Here is a 9,490-nt window from a genome sequence, read left to right as displayed (position 1 = left end):
ATAGCCTTATTAGCCTAATGGTTAATCCGGCCCTGCCCACAACCCACCGGTTGCCGATACATCAGGATTCGTTCTCTCAATCAGATTACAAGTTGGCCTAGTGAACCCCATGCTACTGTAGGCTAGCGCTATCAGCATCCTCATCCCCACGTCCACTCTCACAATCTTCTATAGATCTCGACTTTTTCGCCATGTAGCCTATAACCAAATAGAATTCGCTTTCCATTTGCCAACAGAAATAAGTGCGAAAACAACAACTAGCACGAAAACAGTTTGAAACAAAACACTAATTTTGTAAACAGTAAATTTGATGTGGACGTTTTTCCTACTTACAAAACATTCAAAGTAGTTCGAATTTTTAACTAAAGTCCCAGACGCCTTCGTCTATCTACTCAAATGTCCTAGCCCAGGGGTCACCAACTGGCGGCCCGCGGAAGGCATCAGCGTACAAGTATAACCAAAAATACTTTTCTTGAGGAGTTAAAGAGCACGAAGGCAAAAAATACTTTCCGGGAAGCATATTTTCGCTTTGCATACGATTCGACCGACCGACTAATCAGATTATAGTTCTAGGTGGGGGTTGCTTAAAGTTATTCCAATGCGATGTCCAGCCACACCGTCCCAGTGGTTGATTAAAACGTCTGTTTTCGAAATTGTCTGTGAGCATAAGGTTGCTTATTTTAAGTTTGCAAATGTCATGTAAACACTAGTGTGCGTTTCACCGTTATTGTGTTTCTCGAGCAGTGTTCTCTTTATGCAAGTTTTTGTTGGCAAAATAGGTCGGTGTGCCAACTCAATTTATAATAAATTGGAAAAATATTATATATAAATTTAAAGACTTTTTCTGATTGATATAGTGAAAATATTTAGCTTAGAAGTGCAAAATGTTTTTTTGTTTTTAAAGACATATGGAACGCTTTACGATTTTGCGTGTCATCCTTGCGCAGGGGCCGCACTAATCTTCTCTGTATCGCTCCGATTTTAGCATATGTACTGCCGAAGCAAGTACTGCAAAATGTTGTTTAATCAACAAATTCTTGCCACACTGATAAACACCGCAAGCGACAGTAGTCTATAATAAAAGAAAGACGGTTTTATAGACTCTCACAAAAAGGATGAAAAACCAACTCATTGCTTTTTTAGAGGGAAGACTGTTCATGAATTACGATAGTATTACGACTTTTCGATGATTTCCACAAGCGTTTGTTTCATGGTGCTTGGTTTCTTTTTCCCTGTTATTGGAGCCTATTTTTCGCTAATATGTTTGCAGGTCACTATTGTTGCCTGTATTGCAGTGTGTCAAACATTTCCTTGTTTACTGAAATTGTTAATTGCAAGATATCTTTTGTGAAGCCACTCTTGCTTGGCGATGAATATTCTGATGAAACCGCTCGCCTCGCTATAAGTGCGCAAAACAAATGGCCTCGTAGGCTCGTTTATTAGTCATTGTTAAAAAAGTCAAAGGTGTTGTAAAAGGAGCTTGGCCTGGCAGTAGCACGTTGTTCGATTAATTTTGTTGCTGCGGTATTCTAACATAAATATGAACATTATGTAACGCTGGATACTGGGTACGAAATGCGTTCTTTTCTAGCATAAGAGTCAACCTACCTAAAATTTTATTAGTGCGGCCCGCCACAGCTCTCCTTAGTGCCAAAATGGCCCGCATGCAGAAAAAGGTTGGTGACCCCTGTCCTAGCCTATAGGAGATGTTCCACCAACGGACAGGGTACGACCAATGGACCACCCTTCTATTTCTTAAAATAAAAGTCGGAAGCACAAAAATGTTATTGGGGTACTGTATCGAGATTAACCTTTTTGGTTTTAGAAATTTTCCTTGCGGGGACCTGTGATTTTTTTTCGTATTGTTATGAAGGAAAGTATGGTTTACAAGGTAGAAAGTAAATTTTGAACATTTTTCTTCTGCAATTTTTTTCACCCATCGGTTTATTTTTTCAAGACTGTTTTTTGTTTGCTGATTGCTTATTCATTGATTAATGAAATTGCAATGAGTTAAATGTTTAAATTTTATCCATCATTAAACTAGGCCATAAAATCCAAGAACTATCATGTATGTGACCACGGACCGCACCCACTTGTTCGACCATTGGGTCACTAGCTAATTGTTCAACAATGTCTTCCTTTATGTATTCAGAGTAGGCCTAGGCTAAAGATGTCAGAAATTAAAACAACTAGCAATAAAACAGAGTTGTTTAGTTCGAAAGATCTCAACAAAGCAGCTGTCGAAGATGTTTTGAAACAAAATATTTTTTGTTCGAAAGTCGGCGAAAAAATACGATATAGGTTACCACGAACAACGTTGGCTCGTTATAGAATAAATCAATGGATAGTGAGAAAACTACTGCACCAACACTCGTGACATCTACAAAACGTCTGTCTGATATTTTAAAGTTTTCTGCAACTTTAAAAAAATATGAGATTTAAAAGGAATAAAATAAACACCAAAAACATTTGAAGCTCTTATTATGAAATTGAATTGAATATGAAAATATGAAATGAAATTTCATAATAAAAACATATTTCTAGTGCTTAATTATTGCTTATGTTGTTTGTATGTTGTTCATGTATTAAATAGTCCAAAATATGCTCCAGTGCATCAGCTTTTTGCCATGTAGATTGTAGAAGTGACCCGTTGGTCGAATAGCAGTAGCCCGTTGGTTGTATAGGGGTTTGACTAACGGGGCACTTTTTATTATCATTTAAAAGTTAATTTTCGGCAGTTAGTAGTTCAATCAATCAATGTTTTATTTGTCAGTAACAGGAACATAGGTACATGTTTGAAATATGCAATTAATATACACAATGCAAAAGTTACACAAGTTCCCATATCGACAGGGAGACAACGAGACGACCATACGGTCTACTAGTCAATTGCCACCCTACGGAAATGACAATTTTGCCATTTAAAATAAGCTTACAAGAGAAATATAGAATAAAACGTTAAAACGTTCCCGCGCTTCAACATACGCACCAAAAAAAAAACAAACATATTTAAGATAACGTAGGCCTAAACACAAAATTTTAAGAAGCAAGCAGAGATTAATCAAGTTTCCGACTGAACATGTTGTAGGCCTATTGCATAATTATGAAACTGGCAAGTTGGTTTCCATAACATATCACTTACGATGCACTGCAGCTTTGTAAAATTAACATTTTGATCTGTTTTTTGAAACAATGAAATGATAAGTTTTTTAGACTACTTGGAACCTTTGACCAGACCATTGGTCCCAATACCTGCATGGACTTTTTGCTATATTCTGTGTTTGATCTATTTATAAAATAGTTGTTGCTTGTTTGATATCTTGTGTTATGCTGATGAATGGATGAAGCATTTGTAAATAAATCACAATACGTAGACGGATACTGATTCATATGAACTTTGTACATATGTTTTTTTATTTCAATGTTATGTATGTCTTTTAGTTTCAAGATGTTCATTTTGAAAAATAAAGAATTAGTGTGAGCATAGTAATTTTGTTTCGTAATTATTCTTATAACCTTTTTTGTAATTTTATTAATGGATCCAATGCACTGTCACAGGCCTTTCCCCAACTTGATATACAATATTGCAAATGACAGTAAATCAAAACGTGATACACATCTTTTAAAGTGTCTGTGTTAACATAATTTCTGAGTTTTAGCAACGCCCATGAACCTTTTGCTACTTTTCCGCAAATTTTGTCTATGTGATATTTCCATGTTAATTTGTTATCTATGTAAACGCCAAGGTATTTTATTTGATCTTTTTGTTGAATGGTTGCGTTACCAATGTTAATGTTAAAATTTTTTATTTGTTTTTTTATTAGTTATTAGCATGTATTCAGTTTTTGAGAAATTTAACGATAATCTATTAAGCTTCAACCAGTTGTAAACTTTTTGCATTTCGGCATTCACATTGTTCTGCAAATTTATTTCACATTTGTCGCTCATCGTAAGATTGGTGTCGTCTGCAAATAGTTTAACATTCATGTTTGTTGAATTTGGTAAGTCATTTATATAAAGTAAGAAAAGAAGGGGTCCCAATGTCGAACCTTGGGGCACACCGCAGGTAACCTGTCTTGAGTTTGAAGAGATTCCATTGACGACCGTGTGCTGTAGACGATTGCTGATATAGCTTTTTAACAATTGTAATGGAAGGCCCCGAAAACCATAGGTTTGCAGTTTCTGTATGAGAATAGTGTGATCAAGTGTGTCAAAGGCTTTGGCTAAATCAAAAAATACAGAGCAAGTTGTATTTTTATTATCTAGATTAATTAAAATGTTATCACAAACGTTTGACACAGCTAACGAAGTAGAATATTGTGGTCTAAATCCATACTGATGTGGTGTGATCAGGTCTTTTCTTGTTAGATAATTGTACATTTGTTCGTACCGGCATTTTTCGAATATTTTGGTGAAAGAGGACAATAGTGATATGGGCCTGTAGTTGGAACAATTTTTCCTGGAGCTCGTTTTGAAGATTGGGGTAACTTGAGCAACCTTTAGTACGTCAAGATATACACCTTTATCGATGCACTCATTGAATAAGTTGGTGAGGAAAGGGGCGATTATTGGTGAGGACAGTTTGACAAATTTTATAGGAATTCCATCATGTCCTGTACTTTTAGAGACAGAAAGATTATTAAGATGTTTTAATACTTCTTCTTGATTGACAGGTTTTAGGAAAAAGGAGAATGGGACACTTTGCAATTTCAGTAATGAGCCAGGAGACGGTAGAGGGATTTTAGATGCCATGGAAGGACCAATTTCTGTGAAATAATCATTAAAACAATTACTTATTTGTGCAGGGTCAGATATTTTTTCATTGTCAGTGCTAATTATTTCTTCTGGTATGTGAGCTGTTTGCTTATGTTTGTACTTGATGATGTCATTTATGGTTTTCCATATTTTTCCAGTGTTGTGCTTGCTTTGCGTAATAAGAAAACTGTACTGCATTTTTTTGCTTGCTCTTTGGTATGAGCAGAGATGGGCGTGATCTTGATCTTGAAGATCACAAGTGATCTTGAAGATCAAGATCGTGATCTTGATCTTGATCTTCAAGATCACTTTTTTTTTGGTGATCTTGATCTTGATCTAAGATCACTTTTTTTTGTGTGATCTTGATCTTGAAGAACAATAAGATCAAGATCACTTTAAAATTGAATTTTACTTCCTAAATAAAGGCATTTTTTTAGAACTCGTACTGTACAAAGCAGTTAGTGGCAACTACTAACATTAAGCCACTGTTAATATAATATGTGTCCAACAAAAGACGATAGTCTCCGTCTAATCTGGTCAGTGTTGCCATTTCAAAATTGAAAAAGTTTTCTGTGTTGGTCATAATAAAGAAGTCAACTTCCGTGTACTTTATGTTGACGCATAATAAAAAATGATTTAATTTTGTTCACAATTTCCATGTGTGAATTTTAAAGAAATGTTTTCTTTCTTTGACTCAATTTTAGATGTTTCAAAACTCTAGAATGGCGACGTTAAAAAATCTGGACTCTAGGACGCCGACTTTGGTCATGTAAAGTGGTGTATTGCAGCAAATCAACCAGACCAAGACTTGTTTAAGGTCTGAGTATGGAGCGGTTTGTCTGACCTCAGGCCTCTGAACTTTTTTGATAGCAGACAACAGCATCAAGGTTGACAGATAGGTAAATGGTGCAATAAACATTGACATAATACAGTGAAAGTTAAAACTGCTTAGTAACACGAATAAAAACTCCCACGAACCAGACAAAAATTTGGTAAAAAATGATGCAGTTCAAAGCTTATTTTTATTTATTTATTATAAATAAAACGTATAAAACTAATTGCAAATTTTGCGACTTTTTCAGAACAACTGTAATTAACCTCGGCCTTGGGTGTGACGTTGCGATTCTACGCAAACTACATCAACAATTGATAGGCCTAATAGCAACAGTCACTAACTTATCACAATTCTTAGGCCAGCGATTGAGTAGTTAAAAGTAAAAGTTAGCAATACCAACTATATACCTTTACCCAGGTTGCTTATAGTAATTATTTTTTGCAACATCACTGATCAAAAACTTCATTTTTTTTCAAGTACACAAAAAGTGATATTGAAAGTGATCTTGATCTTCAAGATCACGATCTTGATCTTAATCTTCAAGATCACATAGTTTGGTGATCTTGATCTTGATCTTCAAGATCACCTATTCTTGGTGATCTTGATCTTGATCTTCAAGATCACCAATACTGGTGATCTTGCCCATCTCTGGGTATGAGTAAGTACATTTCTGTACTTTTTGTATGTTGCTTGTGCAGAAGTGTTTGTTGGGTCTTTTATTTTTAAGTGATATAATCTGTTTTTAGTTTTGATGGAGTTCAAAAATTCTTTTGTTAGCCATGGTTTGGTCTTGAGTTTTTTTCTCTTTGAGACAACAATCGTAAAGGTGCATGCTTGTTTAAAGTTTCATCAAAAGTGTCGATGAAATGACGAAATTTACCATGAACTGAATCATTCCTTTTTGTACAGTGGTTGGTCAAGCTATTTTGAAGATCACAAACGAATTCATCAGGAACAAAGTTTTTTATATTCCTTACTTTTTGTGTATATTTTTCTTGTTTAGGGTTTATAGAGTTTATCACAACTATACAATTGGAAAGTGATCAGAAACATCGTGAATAAGAACATTGCATTGAATTTTATTGTTGTAGTTGAAAAATTAAGAAACTTTTTTGGCTAAATATATAGGCCTACCAGGGTGTGTGACCTACTGTTATGCCAAAAAAGAAGGGCGCAAGACCTTTGTATGGACAGAAAATAACAAATATGTGAAAAATGACCCGTTGGTGACACATCTCCCTACAGTTTTACCTGTCCGTGTGATTCGGCATTGACGTACGGTACATTGGTATGTCCACCAGACATTTGACCACGAGAGCATCTGAACTTTAGGGAGTTAAAGAAAAGTGCCATCAAAGACCATATCATGGAGTGTTCTTTTTGCACAGACCGAAAATTCTCTGCTGACTCATTTAAAATTTTACGCAAAGGCAAATCCCAATTTGACAGGAAAATTCAGGAAGCGCTGTTAATCAAACGTTACAACCCAAATTTAAACAAATAATTATTTGCTGGAGGCGCGTCCAGGGGTGCCGGAAGCGGGAAGAGCCAGGGGCGAATGCCCCCTTGCTCTCATTTTTTCTGTGTATAGGGGGAAGGGGGCAATGGTGCCCTTTCAAGGTCATGAAAGCTACTGCACATTTTGCAATATAACAGTTTATGCTATTCGGTTTTAACCAGGACGATCTCTATAACAGGCCTGGACACCGCGCGCCTCCAGTCGAAAACTGGAGGCGGATGGTTCAAGCAAGGTTTTTAGCTGTCACGTAAAGTGCTTTTGATTTTTGCCAGTGCATTGCTATTCAGGGAGCTAAATATGCTTAATACCAATAAATTTAAACTATAGGCACTGCAGTTTTTTCAGAGACTTTGAGGTTTTTATGTGTGATGGATGGATGGTCATTTTATTTTTGTTTGGATGCGAAAAGCCGAAACGTACATAAAACAAAAACGTACAGTGGGCATCCAATGAAAGAGTGCGAAAAACCGCATAGCCCTGAAGGCGTAGGAGGTCGTCCAGTCTGCACTCTCTCATTCAAATAGTTATACGAAAGAAAGTATTGCGTTTTTAAATACTGTAGCAAATTGACACAAAAAAGAAGAAGGAAGAACAGAAAAAAACAAATACAGATATAAACGCAAGAAATACAAAAAATAATAACAATGGACATAAAGTCAGGTAGTAGATATCGTTTCTATAGCTCTTGATTATTGAAGAAGTGTTTTTTGCACATTTTACTGAAAAATTTGTAGCCTTTTTATATGTTTTTTTTTTTCTCCATATTTTGGAGTAAACTGTCCCATACCTTGATTCCCATGCATTTAAAAATTTTTTGAAATAATTGGGTATTTACCTGTTTAGTATAAAGCGAATTGGAGCTTGAGCGTCGGGTGCTATACGATTGAATAGCTGATACATGTGTAAAGAAAGTTTTGAAATTTTCCGGTAGTTTGTTATTATAAAATTTGAACATAAATTTACTTATTTCTAAGTTAGTTTATAAGTAGAATTAACAGTTAGTATTTCATTTTCTTGATAGAGTGGCAGTAATTTTGTTTTCATTTCAAATGCTCCTGTAACGATTTTAATTATGTTATTTTGTCTAACTTGGATTCTATTCAAGTTTTTTGTGAAACTAGATTAGCCTGGCAGTAAAGCTGCAGAGGCCACCAGCCAGCAGGCTATAGTGTGTTAGATATGTTTAGTACATGAGTTAAAATTGAATCCAAGCTAACTAGTTTAAATTGTGTGCTTTTGAAAGTAACATATATGTTTCGTAGTTTAGAGACACCGCTAGCCCTAATGTGATAAGTGATAATGGGCAGAAAGTGTTGTGTTACTGGATGCAAATCTGGTTACGATGGAAATAAACAAATTTTAATGTATCACTTACCCAAGGATAGTGAAGAGACTGAGAGCGCCTCTTACTAGAATTGCATCAAAAGTTAATAATATGCAAGGTTTTAACTGAAACACTATTTTAGATAGACATTGCAAAGTCGCCAGAAACAAGTAGGCTAGGCCAGGGGTGGGCAAACTTTTTGTACTGAGGTCACATTTGAAAAAATGTTGCAGCCGGGGGGCCGCACACTCTCATTACAAAGTAGGAAAATTTACCCGGTGTGTAAATAAACGCATATTCATATTAAACACAATTTTTGTATTTCACACTCAGTTGCGTTTAAAGCTATGCAATCATCATCACAAAAGTGAATGAGACTTGTGCAACTGTTCACAGTTTTTCACAATCTTCTGCAAATTGGGAGCAAGTTTGCTGGTAGATATCCTGGTAGATATCCTGTTCTTCGACTTGTTTATTTTTAAACAAGAAAATGCTTGTCCGCATATGTATGTGGATCCAAACAGTGTCAAAAACTTAGCAGCAAAGTTTTTCAAGTTTGGAAACAAATCGTCAAACAATAACTTGTAAAAGTCAGGCAGTGAATTTGACTTAAACTTCTCTTTCAAGTCATTATTTGCTTGCAAGTCCAGCAGTTCCAGCTGTAAATCCTCAGAAGCCGAATAAACTTCTGTAGTGAATGGAGAGCTGAGCATATTAAACTGCGGTTCCAGGTTCTTTAAGTCTTGGAACCTTCTGTCGAATTCGATAGCCAAGGTATCCAACTGAACTTTATACTTTGCTGCAAGTTCACCAGAAATGTTTGCTTCTTTCAGTAAAGGAAAGTGACAAAACCTGTTGTTACCAGCTTGTCTGTTTTGTTTGTCGTATCCAGGTTTACACCTGGTGGTTGAAGATTTAGATTAAATGGACGGGAAGGCAAGGAAGCCAATCTTTGTGTCCACCTTCAGGCATGCCTTTAAGTGTCCTGCCAAAGACACAGCTGCATGCTCTTGAGCGGTGTCGAACCGGCGCCCTTTCGATTGCCGTTCCAGGGTTC

At 36.0% G+C, this 9,490-nt stretch overlaps 1 non-coding gene across 1 annotated transcript; it reads right to left on the bottom strand.

Annotated features, from left to right (window-relative positions):
• Positions 1–902: 902 nt before the first annotated feature.
• Positions 903–1,009, bottom strand: LOC145786037 (U6 spliceosomal RNA). Its single transcript, XR_014291258.1, has one exon. It is a non-coding gene; the product is annotated as a U6 spliceosomal RNA (small nuclear RNA).
• Positions 1,010–9,490: the final 8,481 nt, after the last annotated feature.

The sequence above is a fragment of the Aplidium turbinatum genome, chromosome 16, assembly GCF_918807975.1.
Source record: "Aplidium turbinatum chromosome 16, kaAplTurb1.1, whole genome shotgun sequence".
Taxonomy (NCBI): domain Eukaryota; kingdom Metazoa; phylum Chordata; class Ascidiacea; order Aplousobranchia; family Polyclinidae; genus Aplidium; species Aplidium turbinatum.
The sequence above is the reverse complement of the archived record's forward strand: the minus strand, read 5'-3'. Positions and strand labels throughout refer to the sequence as shown.